The 22,873-nt window shown below is 38.6% G+C and overlaps 1 protein-coding gene across 3 annotated transcripts in view; it reads right to left on the bottom strand.

Moving 5' to 3' along the window:
• LOC309655845 (disintegrin and metalloproteinase domain-containing protein 20-like) overlaps positions 1-20,381 on the bottom strand; it is a 36,259-nt gene extending 15,878 nt beyond the window's left edge. Inside the window, exon 1 of one of the 3 annotated variants that reach the window (XM_082451633.1) lies at positions 18,730-20,381. The gene's annotated coding sequence lies outside the window, so the exon portion shown is untranslated. Of the gene's footprint in view, positions 1-18,211; positions 18,692-18,729 lie in introns of those variants that run through there. The other 2 variants (XM_082451631.1, XM_082451632.1) reach the window with 2 other exon arrangements.
• Between the last annotated feature and the right edge of the window lie 2,492 nt (positions 20,382-22,873).

The raw sequence follows: 22,873 nt of genomic DNA, 5'->3' as shown, positions 1-22,873 counted from the left end.
AGGAACTCCTTCTGGCAACTCATACTTCTGTGTACCTCAGTGTTCCCTTTTTACCTTTTCAGTCCTCTATTACCTTTTCAAGAATTCCCTATAGTAATTGCTCTTGGTGGGTTTCTCTTTTCTGAACTAGATCTTGACAGATACAGGACTTGGTACCAAGAGTGCTGCCAAGAGAGACAGACAAAATGGGACTCTGGGATTGGCTTGGGTATGTTCATGGCCTTAACACAATGCTGAACTCCTTTTGAATGGGGAATCGGCACATAGTAACATCAAAATTAATTAAATTACTACTCACGTTGATTGTGATGAAGTGCCCTACTGAAGCAAGTGTGTGGGGGACCAAGGGAGGGCTGTGATGATGCCTATAAGTATCTCAAGGACTGAGGTGTGGAATAGCTATACTAAATTCTAATGGAGATTTTGCAAAATGAGGTTCAAGGTTCTAAATTCTCAGCTCAGATTTCTGATACTGGTGGACAACCACCCCCCCCAAAAAAATCTCTCTTTTAGCCACATGGTCAACTTCAAAGAAAATCAAAATTTAACTGTGGAGTTACAGAATCACAGAGTAAGTTGAATACAGAGATTTGCCAAGACTGTAGTGGGAAATCTGATTGAGACAGGAAAAAACCTTGACACTTGAAAAGAGGAATTCCAGGTGGACTGGATTGGTTCTGGGTATCTAGATGCTCCCAAGTATCCTTGACTCTCCTTTACCAGGGAGGGAGACTACACATTTCCTGTCTGAAAAGTCTAACCACCTCTAGCTGGAGACACTGTAATTATGTCAGCTGGGAAAATTATCCTGCTAGGGGATGCCTAGTATCCTCAAGACATACTCCTACTGCCCCTTATTGGCTCTAAATGAAAATCAGAATCTAATTCAATGTGCTCCAGAGAAAAAGGTTCAACGTCTGAATTGAGAGGAAAGAAAAGGTACTCTAAAATAATAACAATAGTTTACTAATTTATATTGGCAAAAGAAAGGAAACAAACCATATTAGTAGCAGAAAAGATGAAGCACTTACAGAGATAAAGATATATTTAATATGATAAAATTCAAGAGGAATTTGTATCTACTTAACAAATAGCTTTGAAATACATAAAGCGAACACTGACAAAACAAAAAGGAGAAAGAGAAAAATTCAAAATCTACTTGTAAGTATTAGCACACTGTCAGCAATGAATACAACAACCCCGCCCACCCCCAAAAAAATGAATAAGGAAGTAGAAGATTTAAGCAAAGATAATCAAGTTAATCAAGTTAACCTAACTGACACATATAAAACACACATCAAAATAAATGAGATGACAAAGAAATATGTTACAGATGCAGGAGCAAGGTAAAAACCTACAAGACCAAATAAATGAAGAGGAAATAGGCAACCTACCTGAAAAAGAATTCAGAGTAATGATAGCAAAGGTGATCCAAAATCACAGAAATAGAATGGAGGCATGGATTGAGAAAATACAAGAAATGTTTAACAAAGATCTAGAGAAACTAAAGAACAAACAAACAGAGATAAATAACACAATAACTGACATGAAAAATACACTAGAAGGAATCAATAGCAGAATAACTGAGGTAGAAGAACAAATAGTGAGCTGGAAAATAGAATGGTGGAAATAACTGCCAAGGAGCAGAATAAAGAAAAAAGAATGAAAAGATTTAAAGACTGTCTCAGAGACCTCTGGGACAACATTAAACACACCTATATTCGAATTATAGGGGTCCCAGAAGAAGAAGAGAAAAAGAAATGGTCTTAGAAAATATTCAAAGAGATTATAGTCAAAAACTTCTGTAACATGGGAAAGGAAATAGCTACCCAAGTCCAGGAAGTGCAGAGAGTCCCATACAGGAAAAACCCTAGGAGAAACACACCAAGACAAATATTAATCAAAATAACGAAAATTAACTTCAAAGGAAAAATATTAAAAGCAGCAAGGGAAAAGCAAAAAATAGCATAAAAGGGAATCCCCAAAAGGTTATCAGCTGATTTTTCAGCAGAAACTCTGCAGACCAGAAGGGAGTGGCAGGATATATTTAAAGTGATGAAAGAGAAAAACCTACAACCAAGATTACTACCTGGCAAAGATCTTATTCACATTTGACAGAGAAATCAAAAGCTTTATAGACAAGCAAAAGCTAAGAGAATTGAGCACCACCAAACCAGCTTTACAACAAATGATAAAGGAACTTCTCTAGGCAGGAAACACAGGAGAAGAAAAATACCTACAAAAACAAACCCAAAATAATTAAGAAAATGGTAATAGGAACATACATATCGATAATTACCTTAAATGTAAATGGATTCAATGCTCCAAACAAAAGACACAGACTGGCTGAATGGAGACAAAAACAAGACCCATATATATGCTGTCTACAAGAGACCCATTTCAGACCTAGGGACACATACAGACTGAAAATGAGGGGAAGGAAAAAGATATTCCATGCAAATGGAAATCAAAAGAAAGCTGGAGTAGCAATACACATATCAGATAAAATAGACTTTAAAATAAAGACTGTTACAAGAGATAATGAAGGACACTACATAATGATCAAGGGATCAATCCAAGAAGATATAACAATTATAAATATTTATGCACCCAACATAGGAGCACCTCAATACAAAAAGCAAATGTTAACAAAAAGAAAAAGGGAAATCAACAGTAACACAGTAATAGTGGGGGACTTAACACCCCACTTACACCAATGGACAGATCATCCAAACAGAAAATTAATAAGGAAACACAATCTTTAAATGACACAATAGACCAGTTAGATTAATTGATATTTACAGGACATTCCACCCAAAAGTGGCAGAATACATTTTCTTCTAAAGTGCACACAGAACATTCTCCAGGATAGATCACATCTTGGGTCACAAATCAAGTCTCAGAAAATTTAAGAAAATTGAAATCATATCAAGCATCTTTTCCAACCACAACGCTATGGGATTAGAAATCAATTACAGAAACAAAAATACTGTAAAAAACACAAACACATGGAGGCTAAACAGTGTGCTACTAAATAACCAAGAGATCACTGAAGAAATCAAAGTAAAAAATACATAGAAACAAATGACAGTGAAAACACAATGACCCAAAACATATGGGATGCAGCAAAAGCAGTTCTAAGAGGGAAGTTTATAGCAATTCAATCTCACCTCAAGAAACAAGAAAAACCTCAAATAAATAATCTAACTTTACACCTAAAGGAACTAGAAAAAGAAGAACAAAGAAAACCCAAAGTCAGTAGAAGGAAAGAAATCATGAAGGTCAGAGCAGAAATAAATGAAATAGAAATGAAGAAACCAATAGCAAAGATCAATAAAACTAAAAGTTGGTTCTTTGAGAAGATAAACAAAATTGATAAACCTTTAGCCAGACTCACCAAGAAAAAACAGGGAGAGGACACAAATCAATAAAATTAGAAATGAAAAAGGAGATATTACAACTGACACCACAGAAATACAAAGGATTATAAGAGACTACTACAAGTAACTATATGCCAATAAAATGGACGACCTCAAAGAAATGGACAAATTCTTGGAAAGGTACAATTTTCCAAGACTAAACTAGGAAGAATTAGAAAATATAAACAGACCTATCACAACCACTGAAATTGAAACTGTAATTTAAAATTTTCCAACAAACAAAAGTCCAGGATGAGATCACTTCACAGGAGAATTCTATCAAACATTTAGAGCTCAAGCTAACACCAATCCTTCTCAAAATTTTCCAAAAAATTGCAGAGGGAGGAACACTCCGAAATTTGTTCTACGAGGCCACCATTGCCCTGATACCAAAACCAGAAAAAGATATCACAAAAAAGAGAAAATTACACACCAATATCACTGATGAACATAGATGCAAAAATCTTCAACAAAATGCTAGCAAACAGAATCCAACAACACATGAAAAGGATCATACACCATGATCAAGTGGGATTTATCCCAGGAATGCAAGGATTCTTCAATATATGCAAATCAAACAATGTAAAACACCATATTAACAAATTAAGGAATAAAACCATATGATCATCTCAATTGAAGCAGAAAACGCTTTTGACAAAATTCAAAACCAATTTATGACAAAAACTCTCCAAAAAATGGGCAGAGAGGGAACCTACCTCAACATAATAGGCCATATATGACAAACCAACAGCAAACATTATTCTCAATGGTGAAAAACTGAAAGCATTTCCTCTAAGATTAGGAACAAGACAAGGATGTCCACTCTCGCCACTCTTATTCAACATAGTTTTGGAAATCCTAGCCACGGCAATCAGAGAAGAAAAAGAAAAAACAGGAATCCAAATTGGAAAAGAAGTAAAACTGTCACTGTTTGCAGACGACATGATACTATACATAGAAAATCCTAAAGATGCCACCAGAAAACTACTAGAGCTAATCAGTGAATTTGGTTAGGTTGCAGGATACAAAATTAATGCACAGAAATCTCTTGCATTCCTATACACGAACAATGAAAGATCAGAAAGAGAAATTAAGGAAACAATCCCATTCACTACTGTAACAAAAAGAATAAAATACCTAGGAATAAATCTACCTAGGGAGGTAAAAAACCTTTACTCAGAAAACTATAGGACACTGATGAAAGAAATCAACGATGACATAAACAGATGGAGAGATATACCATGTTCTTGGATTGGAAGAATCAATACTGTGAAAATGACTATATTACCCAAAGCAAACTACAGATTCAATGCAATCCCTATCAAATTACCATGGCATTTTATACAGAACTAGAACAAAAAATTTTTAAATTTATATGGAGACACAAAAGACACCAAATAGCCAAAGCAATCTGGAGGGAAAAAAACAGAGCTGGAGGAATCAGACTCCCTGACTTCAGACTATACTACAAAGCTACAGTAATAAAGACAATATGGCACTGGCACAAAAACAGAAATATAGATCAATGGAACAGGATAGAAAGCCCAGTGTTAAACCCATGCACCTATGGTCAACTAATCTATGACAAAGGAGGCAAGAATATACAATGGAGAAAAGAAAGTCTCTTCAATAAGTGGTGCTGGGAAAACTGGACAGCTACATGTAAAAGAATTAAATTAGAACACTCCCTAACACCATACACAAAAATAAACTCAAAATGGATTAAAGACCTAAATGTAAGGCCAGACACTATAAAAACTCTTAGAGGAAAACATAGGAAGAACACTCTTTGACATAAATCACAGTAAGATCTTTTTTGACCCACCTCCTAGAGTAATGGAAATAAAAACAAAATAAACAAATGGGACCTAATGAAACTTAAAAGCTTTTGCACAGCAAAGGATACTATAAACAAGACAAAAAGACAACCCTCAGAATGGGAGAAAATATTTGCAAATGAATCAACGGACAAAGGTTTAACCTCCAAAATATATAAATGGCTCATGCAGCTCAATATTAAAAAAAACAAACAACCCCATCAAAAAATGGGCAGAAGACCTAAATAGGCATTTCTCCAAAGAAGACATACAGATGGCCAAGAGGCACATGAAAAGCTGCTCAACATCACTAATTATTAGAGAAATGCAAATCAAAACTACAATGAGGTATCACCTCACATGGTTAGAATGGGCATCATCAGAAAATCTACAAACAACAAATGCTGGAGAGGGTGTGGAGAAAAGGGAACCCTCCTACACTGTTGGTGGGAATGTAATTTGATACAGCCACTATGGAGAACAGTATGGAGGTTCCTTAAAAAACTAAAAATAGAATTGCCATATGACCCAGCAATTCCACTACTGGGCATATACCCAGAGAAAACCGTAATTCAAAAAGACACATGCACCCCAATGTTCATTGCAGCACAATTTAAAATAGCCAGGACATGGAAACAACCTAAATTCCCATAGACAGACAAATGGATAAAGAAGATGTAGTACATATATACAATGGAATATTACTCAGCCATAAAAAGGAACGAAATTGGGTCATTTGTAGAGACGTGAATGGACCTAGACTGTCATACAGAGTGAAGTAAGTCACAAAGAGAAAAACAAATATTGTATATTAACACATATATGTGGAATCTAGAAAAATTGTACAGATGAACTAGTTTGCAAGGCAGAAATAGAGACACAGATGTAGAGAACAAATGTATAGACACCAAGGGGGGAAAGTCAGCGGAGGGTGTGACTTGGGAGATTGGGATTGACATATATACACTAATATGTATAAAATGGATAATTAATAAGAACCTGCTGTATAAAAATAAATAAATAAAAATTTAAAAAAACAAAACAAAACAAAAAAAAACTTCTGATCTGCAAAGACCTTGTTAAGAAATGAGAAGAGATACAGACTGGGTGAGAATGTTTGCAAAACAAATATCTGATAATGGATATTATGCAAATTACAGAAAGAACTGCTAAAATTCAAAAATAAGAAAATAACCCAATTTAACAATAGGCAAAAGACTTGAACAGACATCTCATCAAAGAAGATATACAGATGACAAGTAAGCATATAAAAAGACGTTCCACGTCATATGTCACCACGAAATAGTGAATTAAAACAACAAGATACCACTACACACTTACTAGGGTGGCCAAGATCCAAAACACTGACAACACAAAATGCTGGCAGGGAAGTAGAGCAAAAGGTACTCTAGTCCACTGCTAGTGGGAATGCAAAATGGTACAGCCACTTTGGAAGACAGTTTGGTAGTTATGTACAAAACTGAACATACTCTTACCATACAATCCAGCAATTGTGCTCCTTAGTGTTTGCCCAAATGAGGTGAAAACTTATGTCCATACCAAAACCTTCACACAGATGTTTATAGCAACTTTATTCATAACTGCCAATAGTTGGAGGTGACCAAGGTGTCCTTCAGTAGGTGAGTGGATAAATAAACTGTGGTACATCGAAACAACAAAACACTATTCAGTGCTTAAATAAAAAAAAATCAAGATATGAAAAGACATAAGGGAACTTAAATGCCTATTACTAAGCAAAGGAGCCAAACTGAAAAGGCTGTATATTGTAAGACTTCAACAATATGACATTCTAGAAAAGGCAAAACTTTGGAGACAGTAAAAAACATCAGTGGCTGCACAGAGTTAGGGAGAGGGAGGGTGAACAGACAGAGCACAGAGGATTATTACAGCAGTGAAACTATTCTGCATGATAAAATGTTGAATATATGTCATTATACATTTGTCCAAACTCAAAGAATGTATAACACCAAGAGTGATCCCTAGTGTAAACTACAGACTTTGGATAATAATGACATAGCAATGTAGGTTCATTGATTGTAACAAATGTACACTCAAGTGTGGGATGTCGATGGTAGGGAGGCTGTGCTTGTGTGGAGCCAAGGGAGTGGGGTATGTGAGAACTCTGTACTTTCCACTCAATTTTTCTGTGAACCTAAAACTGCTCTAAAAAAAAAAAAAACCAATCTATTGAAAATTTCAATGACAAAACAAGGGAAATTAAATACTATTTTAAATTAAAATAAAAACAAAAATTACGATATACAGAATGCCACTAGAGCAGTACTCAGAAGGAAATTTATAGTATTAAATGCCTACATTAAGAAATAATAGGGAGAAATAGACAGCAATACAATAATAGAAGGGGACTTCAATACCCCATTTTTATCAATGGTGAGATCATCCAGACACAAAATCAATAGGGAAACATTAGACTTAAACTATACGTGATATCTGATGGAATTAACATACATATACAGAACATTTCTCCAAAAACAGCAGAATACACATTCTTCTTGAGTGCACAGGGAACATTCTCCAGTACAGATCACATGTTGAGCCAAAAACAAGTCTTAATAAATTTAAGAAAATTGAAATCATATCAAGCATCTTTTCCAACCACCATGGTATGAAACTAGAAATCAATTACAAAAAGAAAACTGGAAAATTCACAAATATGTGGAGATTAAACAACATGCTATAACAACCAATGGGTCAAAGCAGAAATCAAAAGAGAAATCAAAAAATATCTTGAGAGAAATGAAAATGGAAATACAACACACCAAAATTTATGGGATGCAGCAAAAGCAGTTCTAAGAGGAAAGTTCATGGCTATAAATGCCTACATTAAGAAACAAGAAAAATCTAAAATAACAACCACCCTTTACACCTCAAAGAAATAGGAAAAGAAGAACAAACTAAGCCCAAAGTTCATAGAAGGAAGGAAAAAACAAAGATCAGAGTAGAAATAAATGAAATAGAGACTAAACAGATAATAGAAAAGATGAATAAAACTAAGAGCTCATTTTTTTGAAAAGATAAACAAAATAGAAGAAACCTTTAGCTAGATTCATAAAGAAAAAGAGAAACAGCACCCAAATAAAACTAGAAGTGAAAGAGGAGATGTTACAACTGATACTACAGAAATACAAAGGATCATAAGACAACAGTATGAACAATTACATGCCAACAAACTGGACAACCTAGAAAAAAATGGATAAATTCCTAGAAACATACAATCTACCACCTACTAAGACTGAATCATGAAGAAATAGAAAAAGTAGACAGATTAATTACTAGGAAGGAGATGGAATCAGTAATCAAGAACCTCTCAACAGAGGGCGGAGTCAAGATGGAGGACTAGGAGGATGCGAAATTCATGTCTCCATACAACTAGGGCACCTACCAGGCACCAGTGGGGGACCACGGACACCTAAGGGGACGAGAGGAATCCCCAGTGACCGGATAGGATGTGGGGCATGGGGAGAGTGAAGGGGGAGCAGAAGTGTAGATGGGACAGGATGACGCCCCTGAGGGGCGTCTGAGGGAGGGGAAGGGATCCCACGGCCGAAGGGGGAAACTGAGGGACCATTGGGAGGACAGAAGGTCAAAAGGGAGCATGGTCAGGTTTCCCCTGCCCACACGGGCCCCCGGGAGCCCGCTGAGACCCTGGGCCTGATCCTCTGCCCACCAAGGGCCCCTCCAGCCACGTGGGTCCTGAGGGAGTGGGAGGGAGGAAAGGGGGAGCAAAAGTAAAGGCCAGACCTCTGGGACCATCACCCCTGAGGGATGGCTGGGGGAGGGGAGGAGTTCCTACACCCAGAGGGACCCACCAATGGTTAGGAGTCCAGTGGAGATGGGGGAGACTCTGGGGGAGATGGTGGGGTGGGGCATGGAGGAACAGAAGGGAATGAGGCCAGCGCTTTCCCCAACCACTTAGGCGCCGGGAAGCCTGCTGGGCTCCTGGGCCTAATACTCTGCCCTTGGAGCCTCCCTCCTGCTGTGCAGAGCCCAAGCCCCACCCCTACACCCCCACCCAGGGCCCTACCTCTACACTCAGAGAACCCCTCTGACACCCTCTCTAATGAGCTGGGCCTTAAACCCCACCCACGTACACTCACCCAGGGCCTTATCTCCAAACTCGGAAACTCCACACTCCAGAGGCCCTCCTTTGGAAGCACTGCCTCCCGTTCTGCACGGGTCTTAAGCAGAGGCCCCGCCCCACGCTTGAACATCGCCCGGCCTAGGTCCCGCCCCCAAGGCCTTTTCTGACTGCATGGGTCCTGAGCCTTGGCCCTGCCCCACGCTCACCCCCCACCCACCTAGGTCCTGCTCCACCCTAAACCCCACCCCTGCCTAAGTTCCACCCCCGCCTAAACTCTGCCCCCATAGCCAAGGCTTTCTTTTTTTTTGTTTTTTCTTTTTTCCTCTTTTAGATTGGGATTCTGTTTTACCTTGTTGATTCATTGTGGTTGATTCATTTATATTTTTATTTTTCCTGATAAATATTTTAGTTTTCTAATTTTATTTTATTCTTTATACTTTGTTACTGTTCTCTCCTTTTGGCTTGTTCCCCCCACCCACCCCACCCCCTCTTTCTCTTTTTCGTTTTTCTGTTGTGGTTTTATTTTACCTTGTTGCAGTTGTTTCAATTATATTTTTATTTTTCCTAATATATTTTTTATCTTTCGAATTTTATGTTGTTTTTTATTCTTAGATACTGTACTGCTCCTTTTTTTCTTTCTCTCTCTTTTTTTTTTTTTCTGCACCATGCAGCTTGCAGGATATTGGTTCCCAGGCTGCAGGTCGGGCCAGAGCTCCTGTGATGGGAGCTCTGAGTCCAAACCGCTGGACTAACAGAGAACCTCAAAACCCAGGGAATATTAATCGGAGTGAGGCCTCCCGGAGGTCCTAATCTCAGCACCAAGACCTAGCTCTACCCAACTGCCTGAAAACTCGTGCTGGACGCCTCAGGCCAAACAACCAGTAAGACAGGAATACAGCCCCACCCATCAAAAATAAAAAAAGAGAAACAACAAAAAAATATATTACAGACAAAGGAGCAAGGTAAAAACCTACAAGACCAAATAAATGAAGATGAAATAGGCAATCTACCTGAAAGAGAATTCAGAGTAATGATAGTAAAGATGATCCAAAATCTCGGAAACAGAATGGAGAAAATACAAGAAACATTTAACAAGGATCTAGAAGAACTAAAGAGCAAACAAACAGTGATGAACAACACAATAACTGAAATTTAAAATACTCTAGAAGGACTCAATAGCAGAATAACTGAGGCAGAATAACGGATAAATGAGCTGGAAGATAAAATGGTGGAAATAACTGTCAGGAAGCAGAATAAAGAAAAAAGAAGGAAAAGAACTGAGGACAGTCTCAGAGACCTCTGGGACAACATTAAATGCACCAACATTTGAATTCTAGGGGTCCCAGAAGAAGAAAAGAAAAAGAAATGGTCTTAGAAAATATTCAAAGACATTATAGTCAAAAACTTCTCTAATAAACTCATCAAGAAAAAGAGGGAGAGGACTCAAATCAATAAAATTAGAAATGAAAAAGGAGAAGTTACAACAGACACCACAGAAATACAAAGCATCCTAAGAGACTACTACAAGCAACTCTATGCCAATAAAATGGACAACCTGGAAGAAATGGACAAATTCTTAGAAAGGAATAACCTTCCAAGACTGAACCAGGAAGAAATAGAAAATATGAACAGACCAATCACAAGCAATGAATTTGAAACTGTGATTAAAAATCTTCCAACAAACAAAAGCACAGGACCAGATGGCTTCGCAGGTGAATTCTAACAAAAATTTAGAGAAGAGCTAACACCTATCCTTTTCAAACTCTTTCAAAATATAGCAGAGGGAGGAACACTCCTAAACTCATTCTACGAGGCCATCATCACCGATACCAAAAAGAGACAACGATGTCACAAAAAAAGAAAACTACAGGCCAATATCACTGATGAACACAGATGCAAATATCTTCAACAAAATACTAGCAAACAGAATCCAACAGTACATTAAAAGGATCATACACCATGATCAAGCGGGGTTTATCCCAGGAATGCAAGGATTCTTCAATATACGCAAATCAATGTGATAAACCATATTAACAAATTGAAGGAGAAAAACCATATGATCATCTCAATAGATGCAGAAAAAGCTTTCGACAAAACTCAACACCCATTTATGATAAAAACTCTCCAGAAAGTAGGGATAGAGGGAACATACCTCAACATAATAAAGATCATATATGACAAACCCACAGCCAACATCATTCTCAGTGTTTACAACCTGAAACCATTTCCTCTCAGATCAGGAAGAAGACAAGGTTGCCCACTCTCACCACTATAATTCAACATAGTTTTGGAAGTTTTGCCCACAGGAATCAGAAAAAGAACTAAAAGGAATCCAAATCAGAAAAGAAGAAGTAAAACTGTCACTGTTTGCAGATGACATGATACTATACATAGAGAATCCTAAAGATGCTACCAGAAAACTACTAGAGCTAATCAATGAATTTGGTAAAGTAGCAGGATACAAAATTAATGCACAGAAATCTCTTGCATTCCTATACACTAATGATGAAAAATCTGAAAGAGAAATTAAGGAAACACTCCCATTTACCACTGCAACAAAAAGAATAAAATACCTAGGAATAAACCTACGTAAGGAGACAAAAGACCTGTATGCAGAAAACTATAAGACACTGATGAAAGAAATTAAAGATAATACAAATAGATGGAGAGATATACCATGTTCTTGAATTGGAAGAATCAACATTCTGAAAATGACTATACTACCCAAAGCAGTCTACAGTTTCAGTGCAATCCCTATCAAACTACTAATGGCATTTTTCAGAGAACTGAACAAAACATTTCACAATTCGTATGGAAACACAAAAGACCTCGAATATCCAAAGCAATCTTGAGAAAGAAAAATGGAGTTGGAGGAATCTGGTTCCCTGACTTCAGACTATATTACAAAGCTACAATAATCAAGACAGTATGGTACTGGCATAAAAACAGAAATATAGATCAATGGAACAGGATAGAAAGCCCAGAGATAACCCACACACATATGGTCACCTTACCTTTGATAAAGGAGGAAAGAATATACAGTGGAGAAAAGACAGCCTCTTCAATAAGTGGTGCTGGGGAAACTGGACAGCTACATGTAAAAGAATGAAATTAGAACACTTCCTAACACCATACGCAAAAATAAACTCAAAATGGATTAAAGACCTAAATATAAGGCCAGACACTATAAAACTCGTAGAGGAAAACATAGGCAGAACACAGTATGACATAAATCACAGCAAGATCCTTTTTGACCCACCTCTTAGAGAAATGAAATAAAAACAAAAATAAACAAATGGGACCTAATGAAATTTAAAAGCTTTTGCACAGTAAAGGAAAACATAAACAAGACGAAAAGACAACCCTCAGAATGGGAGAAAATATTTGTAAATGAAGGAATGGACAAAGGATTAATCTCCAAAATATACAAGCAGCTCATGCAGCTCAATATCAGACAACAAACAACACAATCCAAAAATGGACAGAAGACTAAATAGACATTTCTCCAAAGAAGATATACAGATTGCCAACAAACACATGAAAGGATGCTCAACATCACTAATTAGAGAAATGCAAATCAAAACTACAGTGAGGTACCACCTCACACCTGTCAGGATGGCCAGCATCAAAAAATCTACAAACAATAAATGCTGGAGAGGGTGTGGAGAAAAGGGAACCCTCTTGCACTGTTGGTGGGAATGTAAATCGACACAGCCACTATGGAGAACAGTATGGAGGTTCCTTAAAAAACTAAAAGTAGAACTACCATATGGCCCAGCTATCCCACTACTGGGCATATACTCTGAGAAAACCATAATTTAGAAAGAGTCATGTACCACAGTGTTCACTGCAGCACTATTTACAATAGCCAGGACATGGAAGCAACCTAAGTGTCCATCGACAGATGAATGGATAAAGAAGATGTGACACATATATACAATGGAATATTATTCAGCCATAAAAAGAAATGAAATTGAGTTATTTATAGTGAGGTGGATGGACCTAGAGTCTGTCATACAGAGTGAAATAAGTCAGAAAGAGAAAAACAAATAACACTTGCTAACACATATATAGGGAATCTAAAAAAAAACAATGGTTCTGATGAACCTAGGGGCAGGACAGGAATAAAGACACAGACATAGAGAATGGACTTGAGGACATGGGGAGGGGGAAGGGTAAGCTGGGACGAAGTGAGAGAGTAGCATTGACATATACACACTAACAAATGTAAAATAGATAGCTAGTGGGAAGCAGCTGCATAGCACAGGGAGATCAGCTCGGTGCTTTGTGACCACCTAGAAGGGTGGGATAGGGAGAGTGGGAGGGAGATGCAAGAGGGAGGGGATATGGCGACATATGTATGCATATAGCTGATTCAGTATGTTATACAGCAGAAACTAACACAACATTGTAAAACAATTATACGCCAATAAAGATGTTAAAAAAGAAAAAAGAACCTCTCAACAAAGAAAAGTCAAGGACCAGATATTTTCACCTGTGAATTTTACCAAACATTTAAAGAAGAATTAATACCAATTCTTTTCAAAGTCTTCCAAAAATAGAAGAGGAAGGAACACTTCCAAACTCATTTTACAAGGCCCTCATTACCAATACCAAAAACATACAAGGACACTATAAGAAAAGAAAACTACAAGCCAATATCTCTAATGAACATAGATGCAAAAATACTCAATAAAATATTAGCAAACCAAATTCAACAATATATTAAAAATGTCATACACCATGATCAAGTGGGATTTATTCCAGGATAAGTCAGACAGAGAGAGACAAATATTGCAGGACCTCACTTATATGTAGAATCTAAAACCAAACCCACTGATACAGAGAACAGATTGGTATTTGCCAGAGGCAAGGGTGGGGGGTTGGGTAAAATAGGTAAAAGGGGTCAAAAAATACAAACTTCCAAGTATAAGATAAAACAGTCCTGGGGATATAACATACAGCATGGATACTATAGTTAACAACACTGTATTGTATATTTGGAAGTTGCTAAGAGAGTAGATCTCAAAAGTTCTCATCACAAGAAAAAAATCTGTAACTATGTGTGGTGAAGGATCTTAACTAAACTTTTTGTGGTAATCATTTCACAATATGTACACATATCATTATGTTGAACACCTAAAATTAATACAATGTTATATGTCAATTACATCTCAACAACAAAAGAAAAGAAATTATAAAGGTCTCGAATCAATTATCTCAATTTTCACCTCAAGAAACCAGAAAGAGAACAGCAAATTAAACCCAAAGCAAATAGATTAAATGAAGTAATAAAGATCAGAATGAAAATTAATGAAATAGAAAACAGAAAAACAGAAAGAAAAAAAAGCACACAAAAACAAAAGCTGATTTTTTTTTTTTTTAAGAAAGCCAATAATATTCATCCACCTCTAGTCATACTGATCAGGAGAAAGAAAGACAAAAATTACCAATATGAGGAATGGTTGAAGGATGATGTCACAGATTCTATGGTTATTGAAAGGATAATAAAAGGTAATATGAACAACTTTCTTTCTACAAATTAGACAACTTAGAGATGAAATGGACACACTCCTTGAAAGACACAAACTATGAAAATTAATGCAAGAGAAAATGGATGGCTTAAATAGCTCTGTATCTTTTCAGGAAATTGAATCTGTAATTTAAAACTTTCCCACAAAGAGAACTCCAGGCCCACACTGATTTCACTTATGAATACTATCAAAAATATAAGGAAGAAGAGAGAACAATTCTATACAAACTCTCCAAGAAAACTGAAGAGGAGGAAATATGTCCCAACTAGCTCTTTGCAGCCAGCATTACCCTGATGTGGAAATCAGATTAAAACATACATTAATACAAAAATTCAGATCAATGTTCCTCATGAACATAGATGGCGAAATCCTAAACAAAATGTTAGCAACTGAATTCAACAATATACAGGGCTTCCCTGGTGGCACAGTGGTTGAGAATCTGTCTGCCAAGGCAGGGGACACGGGTTCGAGCCCTGGTCCAGGAAGATCCCACACGCCGCGAAGCAAATAAGCCCGTGTGCCACAGCTACTGAGCCTGCACTTCAGAGCCCGCGAGCCACACCTACTGAGCCCACGTGCCACTACTACTGAAGCCCGCGTGCCTAGAGCCCGTGCTCTGCAACAAGAGAAGTCACCGCAATGAGAAGCCCGCGCACAACAACGAAGAGTAGCCCCTGCTCGTCGCAACTAGAGAAAGCCTGCACACAGCAACAAAGACCCAATGCAGCCAAAAATAAATAAATAAATAAATTTATTTAAAAAAACAATATATAAAAAGGATAATACACCATGATCAAATAAAATTTATCCTATGGATATAGGGTTGGTCTGAAAATCAATCAATGTATGTTACCATATTAAGAAAGTTAAAATGAATAATCACATTGAGAAAGCCGTTTTGGAAAAGGAGCTAGGGAACGGCCTGGAGCAAACAGGCCTAACAAGCCCAGTAAAACAAAGCTCCTGAAGGCTTGGGTCTTTGAGACAACAACTAGAGACCCACAGAAGCAAAAGATTATCTCTGTCCCACTGATGTATGTACAGTTTCCAAAGGACAAAAGCGGAACTATAAATCCACCAGACAGCAGAATCACTGAACTCCCAGCTCCCTAAAAGCTAGAGATACAGGCCTGACACACACTCCTAAGTTGTTGCTTCAGGAAGCAGACCCCCACCCGATGAAAACTGCTGACTGCAAGCACATGGACCCCAGACCGACGGAAACCAGAACGCTGATAACGCTCAAAACTTCACTTTGATGCCAACCAAACTGAGAACTGAGCACAAGCTGATCAGGCACCCTGTGGCCCCCGCCCTCACACTGCCTTTAAAACCCTTTCCCTGAACATCCTTGGGGAGTTGGCACTCTTTCACCATCTCCCTTGTGCACAAGCTATCCTTTCAATAAAAAGTATTGCTTGCCTAAGAATCTTTTGGGAGTGATATTCATTTCTATGCTATTGCTGTCCAAGAATCCGGAGAAAGCCCAGTAACAATCTGATCACATCAATAGATCAGAAAAATCATTTGACAAAATCCAACATCCATTCCTAATAATAACTCCCAGAAAACTGTCAATAGAAGGGAACTTTTCAACATGATAAAGGGCATCTATGGAAGAATCTACAGCTAATAGTAGATTTTAATGGTAAAAGATTGAATACCTTCCCCCTAAAATCAGAAACAAGACAAGAGGTTCTGGCCAGTGCAATCAGGCAAGAAAGAGAAATAAAAGGATTCAAGATTAGAAAGGAAGATTTAAAATTGTCTTTATTTATAGGTGACATTTATAGATGTCTATGTAGAAACCTGAGGGAATCTATAAAAAAAGGTACTAATGAGTTTAACAAGCTCAAAGGACTTAAGATGAATATGCAGCAGTCAATTCTATTTTTATATACTAGCAATGAACAACTGGAAATTAAAATTTTTAAAGAATACTATTACACAGCAAAAAAAAAAAAAATTAAGTACTTAGCAATAATTCTGACAAAAGCTGTGGAAAACCTGTAACTTAAAACTATAAACATCACTGAGAGAAATTAACACCAACCTAAATAAGTGGTGAGATCTTATTCACTGATCTGAATAATTAACATCATTAAGATGTCAATTTTCCCCAGAAAGATCAATCAGAAGGTTTTACTTGTAGAATTTGACAAACTGATTCTAAAATTCAAATAGAAATGCAAAAGATCTAGAATAGCCAATCCACTTTGAAAAAGAAGAAAAAGTTGGAGGACTACCACTTTCTGATTTCAAGACAGATAAAGTTACAGTCTCAAAACAGTGGGTTATTTGTGTAACAATAGACAGATCAATAGAAGAGACTAGAAAGACTAGAAATACACCCACACAAATTTGGCAACAGATTTTTGACAAGTGTACAAAGGTAAATCACTGGAGAAAGGATAGTCTTTTTACATAGAGTGCTGGAACAACTGAATGGAACACAAAAGAACTTACTTTCATACCTGGAACCACATACAAAAATTAGTCCAAAATAGACCACAGTCCAACATGTAAAACCGAAAACTATAAAACTTCTAAAAGTAAACAGAGGAGAATTTTTTTTTTTCCTTTTTAGGAGAAATCATTTAAACCTAGGGCCTAGGGTTAAGCAAAGATTTCTTAGATATGGCAGAGAATGCAAAATCCATAAAAGAACAAATTGATAAGTTGAACTTCATCAAAACTACAGACTTCTCTTTAAAATATTTTATTAAGAGAATGAAGAGGCAAGCCACAGATTGGGATAAAATATTTTCAAAACATATATTTGCTAAAGGACTATTCAAAATATATAAAAAACTCAAAACTCAGTAAGAAAAGAAACAACTCCTCAAGAAATAGGCAAAAGATGTGAACATATACTTTATCCACTCCCAAGTTTTTACCCAAGAGAAAAGAAAGATCAGGTTCATACAAAGATTTATACATGAAGGCTCACAGCAGCTTCATTTGTAATAGCCTCAAACTAGAAACAAACCAAATGTTCATCAACAGGAAAACAGATAAGCAAATAATGGTGAAGGTTTCAGGGGTGTACACATATGTCAAAATTTAGCTTGTTACACAATTTAAGTATGTGCAGTTTATTATAGATTAAATAAACTGCAATAAAGCTGTTTTATTAAAATAAAAATTTAAAGGGGTGAAAAAATGATACTGTATTAAAGTATTTGCAGTCCCTAACTCTCTCTCTCACACACTCACACACACACACACACACACACACACACACTTCACTATCTACTGCAGGAGTTTAGCAAAAATGCAGCAACACCCTCTTAGTCTTCCTCACGGAAGCTCACTTACAGTATATCGCTCTTACGGACAACCAGCTGCTGGCTTTAGCAAACTTTTATCAGCCCACAGTGGAAACAAGTTAATGAAAGTTTAGTTTTGCCTTTTTGTTCAGGACTGACACCAAGAAGTGAACCAGGCTTGGGCTCTCAATTTCCATAGCCTCTGGTTCCAGAGTGCTAAGATTCCCTAAATTTCTCTCTTCTGAATTGAATTCCCGTCACCCCAGTGCACCCTTTTGCTGCTCTCTCTCCTCTACTGCACACCCTCTCACTCCTCCCCTCCAAGCCGAGTGGCTGCCTGCTCAGTTCCCTCTTGTTCTCACTCTGCTTTTTCCCTTAAGCCTCTCTGTGGCCAGCTTCCAGACCCTGGAACCCTGGCGCCAGTTCCTTATGACGAACCAACACTGAGGAACCGCCCTTTTTCTTTGGGGCGGGGCGGCGGCCGCCGAACCCAGGAGGCTGGGTTCCCGCCTTGGAAGAGGATTTGCCTCGGAAGCAGAGTTTCAGACTCAAGTCTCCAACACCCACCTTCCTAGCGCCGCTGACAGCTGCACCCAAGCTCTCCGAAAGGCCGCATCGTGGAAAGCGGTGTGGGCCGGGTGCCTGCAGCTGGGCGCCCTCCTGCGGCTCAGGCTCCGGGTACTCCAGGCCCCCCGCGGGCTCCTCGCAAACCCAGCCCACCTGGCACTTGGTCTCCCACGTGGTGCTTCCCTGGAAGGCCTCCAACGCCCCCAGCGCACGTGGAGCCTTCGACGTGTCCCGCGGGCTGGCCGACAGCTGCACCCACGTCATTCGTCTACAGCCTAAGAAGCTCTTGGTTTCCAGACACCTACCTACACGGAGCAGGGCGGCTTCCATGAGAATCAGCCCTTCATCCAGAATAACTGCTACTCTCATGGTTATGTGGAAGGGCTCCCAATTCCCTGGTTGTCCAGCATTTGGGGGCCTTTCGAGGGATGCCACCGATAAATGATTCCACTTATGAAACAGAGCCCTTAAGGACTCTACCACATTTGAACACCAGTTGCATAAGACAGTAACAAGGTTCAATTCCCATGAAATGCAGCTTAGAAGAGGAAATAAATATGTCAGAAGCTGGAGTTCAAGGCAGAGAATTCAAAACTGCCACAATGCCACAAAACGGCCATTCCCATGGCTGGTGGACCCACTGGCCCTTTGTGGAGTGTGATTGTGGTGGTGGACAATTACAGTTTCAATTATTCAAGTAACAATGCCTCAAAGGCAACAGAAGATATATGAAATGTGATCAAGGTAACAGATTCCATCTACCTATGGCTAGGCCTTCCTATTTCTTTAATTGGGATTGAGATTTGGAACCAGGGGAATCTTATAAGTGTTGAACAACACATGAGTCAACTTCTTGACAGCTTCAGTGAATGGAAAAGTATTCATCTTTATCCCCGTCTGCCACCTGATTTGGGGGAGGATTTGTGTGCAAGGATTTTCCTAATATATTTAAGTTGGCCTGAATCTCAGGAATGTGCTACCGTCATTTTGGGCTAGCAGTTTATAAATTCCTCAAAGATAAATCGATTTCTTTCATTTTGCAGGGGTCATAATCTTGGTATGTCTCATACAGAGGAATTCTGTTCATGTAGGAAAAAACATTGCATCATGAATGCCTATAATACAAATACCAGTGCTTTTAGCAACTGCAGTTATGGAAGTTATTTTAACCCATTAACCACAAGGGAGTCTGTCTGATGAATACACCAGCTTCTCAAAACATTATCCCATTGAAACAATGTGGTAACAAGGTAGTGGAAGGTGAAGAAGATTGTTGTGACTGTGGATCAGAATGTCAGTGCAGAAGGGATCTGAAACCTTGGGCAGACTGTGCTTTTGGACCTTGCTATGTAAAATGTAAGTCTGCTTCTCTTGGAATGCTCTGTAGAGCACATATCAGTGAATGTGACCTTCCTGTGTGGTACAATGGAAGTTCAAGGTGATGCCCTGACAATTTCTATATGCAGGATGGGATGCCTTGTGGTGACAGCAACTACTGTTATCACAAAATGTACAACAGCCACAATAAACAATGTCAATATATTTTTGACCGAACAGCAAGGAGTGCCCCCCGAGCTGCTACAAAACAATTAATGTACAAGGAGATTGTTGTGGCCAATATGGCGTGGAAATTCAACATACAAAAGATATCTTCCTTGGACTTCCCTGGTGGCGCAGTGGTTAAGAATCCGCCTGCCAATGCAGGGAACAGTGGTTCGAGCCCTGGTCCGGGAAGATCCCACATGCCGCAGGGCAACTAAGCCCTTGAACCACAACTACTGAGCCTGCGCTCTAGAGCCTGCGAGCCACAACTACTGAGCCCACGTGCCACGACTACTGAAGCCTGCGCGCCTAGAGCCCATGCTCTGCAACAAGAGAAGCCATGACAATGAGAAGCCCACCCACCGCAACGAAGAGTAGCCCCCGCTCGCAGCAACTAGAGAAAGCCCGCGCGCAGCAACGAAGACCCAACGCAGCCAAAAATAAATAAATAAATATTTAAAAAAAAAAAAAAAAGATATCTTCCTTGAAATATTTTGTGTGAAAGAGTGCAGTGTGAATATATAGAAACAATTCCCAATCTAAAATAACACAACACCATAATTCAGATAACCCTGTTAACGGTACCAAGTGCTGGGAAACCAGCTACCACTTTGGGAGGGATACAGTTGATATTGGAGAAGTAAAAGATGGCACCTTGCATGCTCTAGGCAAGATATGTACGAGAAGGAGCTGCGTCAATTATTCGACCCTCAATTCTGCAAACTGTAGAAATGTCATAAGAGAGGAGTATACAACGACGAAAACCATTGCCACTGTGGATGCGAGTGTGCTCCCCCTACTGTGACCTTACAGCCTATGCGGAAAGCTCAGACAGCGGTCCCGCTCCAAGGGGCAGTGTCCTTCCCTCACTATTAACACTTCTTTACACAGTAATTCCAGTCCAACTCTTTTTCCTTGCCTCAGTATCGTATGTTTTTATCAGAGTACTGCTCTGTTTTTAAGAGTCCCTACTCAAGAAAAGAGTAAAAGAACTTAAAATAGGAAACAGAGTATTGCAAAATATTCACTGATTTGAAGAAAATGTCTTTGGAAAGGGAAGACATTGCATGATCATTGCCCAACGACCCACAGTTCATTACTTTAGAAAGTCTGATTAAAGGCAGATATTCTTGGTTCTCTGCATTCAATCAAAAGATAAGCAGGCGCCTAACTTCCAAAATTAAATGTCTTTTGCTTTTCCTTAGTATTTAGTTCTTTCTATTTAAGGCAGGGTTGCTCTCAGCAGGAAACCCTGGAAATGTGTTCCAGTGCTTTCATTATATTAGCTCTGTGGCTACACCCTTTAACCAGGTATAAGGGAACAAGTGTGTGGCATAATAACTAAGACAAAGCATTAAAAGGTATAGGCTCCTTTGTAATATCTGAAGTAGAAATGGTAGAGGAAATCAGAGGAAAGAATAAGGCTAATAAACAAAGAGCCAGAAATGAGGTGAGAATTACAAAAAGATATTAAAAGGCAAAACTCATGCAGTCAAAGGAAAGCACAGGAAAATGTGCTTTCTGTTTTTATGGTTTTCATAAAAGCAGGTAATGGTCTGAAAAGATCTCCAGTGAATTAGTTTCAGAAAGGAATCTGGCAAGGAAAAGTCTAGTCTAAAATAAAAATAACCAACAGGCACCAAACCTTAGAGTTACCAACCTGGCTACTAGAAAGGAACCCTGGAGACTCTAGCTGCCTTTAGCACCCAATTAGGTGTCTCTGGGTAATTGTGCTGATGAATTACCTAACTTTCAAACATTGTGTGTGTGTGTGTGTGTGTCGTGCCAAGTACACTGTACAGAGCTGTGGAGACCCTCCTGCCCTCTAAAGTTGCTCCATGTCTAGCTGGGATAAATAGATGTGAGAATTTACAGAATTACAGTAGAGTAGGATAAGTGCTCTAAGATGGTGTACACAGGGTTCTTGGAAGCATAAGTTATTGGAGGGGAGAAGAGGCAATCAGAAAGGTTTCCTAAAAGAGGTGACAGCTAAACTGAGTCACCTCAGAAGGACAAGTGATAATGAAAGCAGCCAACCCTTACTGAATGCTTATCAAGTATCAGGTTCTAATCTAAAATAATGTTAATTAATTTAACTTTCAAAAAACAATCCTGACATGTAGGTATTGCTGTTATTCCCATTTTATAGTTGGAGAAACCGGGCCCAGAAGGATTGGATAACATACTCAAGGACACAGATGGCAAAAAGTGAAGTAGTATTTGAACCTAGGCTGTATTCTTAATCATTAAACTAAGAGTTAAAAATCTGCATAGCATAGAAGACAGTGCACAGACTTTAAAGTTGGAGAATCCGAGTTCTGCCACTTATTAGCAATAGTACTTCCACATTTTAATCTCTGCAAATTTTTACTTCCTTGATTGTAACACCACTATCAGTTGCCTACAGGATTGATGTGAACATTAAAGACAGCGCATATAAAACATCTGTCACATAGTAAGGATGGTGGTGTTGCCTTCCACACTCTCTGCTGTTCCTCATAGGCAAAAGTCAAGGGCAAGCATAGCGCAGGGAGATCAGCTCGGTGCTTTGTGACCACCTAGAGAGGTGGGATATGGAGGTTGGGAGGGAGACGCAAGAGGG

Source organism: Balaenoptera physalus (assembly GCF_965194825.1).
Source record: "Balaenoptera physalus genome assembly, chromosome: 2".
NCBI classification, from domain to species: domain Eukaryota; kingdom Metazoa; phylum Chordata; class Mammalia; order Artiodactyla; family Balaenopteridae; genus Balaenoptera; species Balaenoptera physalus.
Note: the sequence above shows the minus strand (reverse complement) of the source record. Positions and strands in the feature narration are given on the sequence as shown.